The following is a 1,917-nucleotide window of genomic DNA, read 5'->3' on the forward strand; positions in this document are numbered from 1 at the left end:
ATATATATATATATATATATATATATATAGTTATATATATATATAATAGATATATATATATATAAATATATATATATATATATGTTTGTATGTATATATATATATATAAATATATAATATATATAAATAATATATATATTATTATATATATTTATATATATATATTTATATATATATTATATGTATGTATGTATGTATGTATGTATATATACATATATATATATATATAGTTATATATATATTTATATTTTTTATATATATTTATTTTATATATATACATATATATATATTATTATATATATATAATATATATTATATATACATATATATATTATTATATATATATATTATATTTATATTATATATATTTATATTAATATATATATATATATTTATTATATATATATACATTATATATATATATTTTTTATATATATATTATATATATTATATTATATATATCTATATATATACATATTATATATATATTTTTTATATATATTATTATATATATATAATAATATATATATATATACATTATATATGTATATATATAAAAAAAAAAAAAAAATATATATATATATGTATGTATGTATGTATATATATATATGTCTATCTTTCTCTTTCATATATATATATATAATTATATATATATATGTATATGTATATATATTATATATATTTATATTTTTATATTTATATATTATATATATTATTATATATATATTTATATTATATATTTTTATATATATATATATAAGATATATATATATAATTATATATATTATATTTATATATATATTATGTATATATATGTATGTATGTATATATATATATTAATATATATATATTATTATATTATATATATTTATTTTATATATATTATTTATTTATATATTTATATATTTATATTATATATTATATATTATACATTATTATTATTGTTATTATTATTATTATATATATATTATTATATATTTATGTATATATATAATATATAATAATATATATATATAATTATATATTATACATTATTATTATTGTTATTATTATTATTATATATTATATATATATAATATATAAATATATAATATATAAATATATATATAAATATTTATATATATACATATTATATATATATAATATAGATATATATATATAATATATAATAATATATATATATAGATATAATATATATATATAAATATATATATATATTAATATATATATATATATTATAAATATATATATTTATACATATATATAAATATATAATATATATATATATGTAATATAAATATATGTATGTATGTATGTATATATATGTATATATATAATATAATATATATATAAATAATATATATATATATATATGTATGTATGTATATATATATATATTATTATTATGATAATGATGATGATAATGATAACAATAAATAGTAATAATAATGATAACAGTAAATAGTAATGATAATGATAACAATAATTAATAATGATGGTGATGATAATGATAACAATAAGTGATAATGATGATGATAATAATGATAACAATAAATGATGATGATAATAATGATAACAATAAATAATAATCATAATGAACAATAATAATGTTAGAAAAAGTTGATAAACAGTAGTGAGTATAGTAACACTGATACTAGCAATAATCATAATAGCAAGGCAAAGTTAATAATGATAATTAAATCAGTTAGAGTAAAGATAAACATAGAGACGATAGAAACAGTCATTACATAAACAAGAAAACAACGACAGCAACGATTATTTCACGCTTTCTCAAATGACTTCTGATATTCACATTGTCAAGGCTGTGTGTACCATGTGATATGTTTCTTCCGCACACTTTTTCTATTCTTGTATTCTCGGATATAATCATGTATATGTATTTGTGTGTAGATATAC

The sequence above is a fragment of the Penaeus japonicus genome, unplaced genomic scaffold (genome assembly GCF_977035675.1).
Source record: "Penaeus japonicus unplaced genomic scaffold, GWHDUDI00000001_assembly GWHDUDI00000030, whole genome shotgun sequence".
In the NCBI taxonomy this organism is placed as follows: Eukaryota; Metazoa; Arthropoda; class Malacostraca; order Decapoda; family Penaeidae; genus Penaeus; species Penaeus japonicus.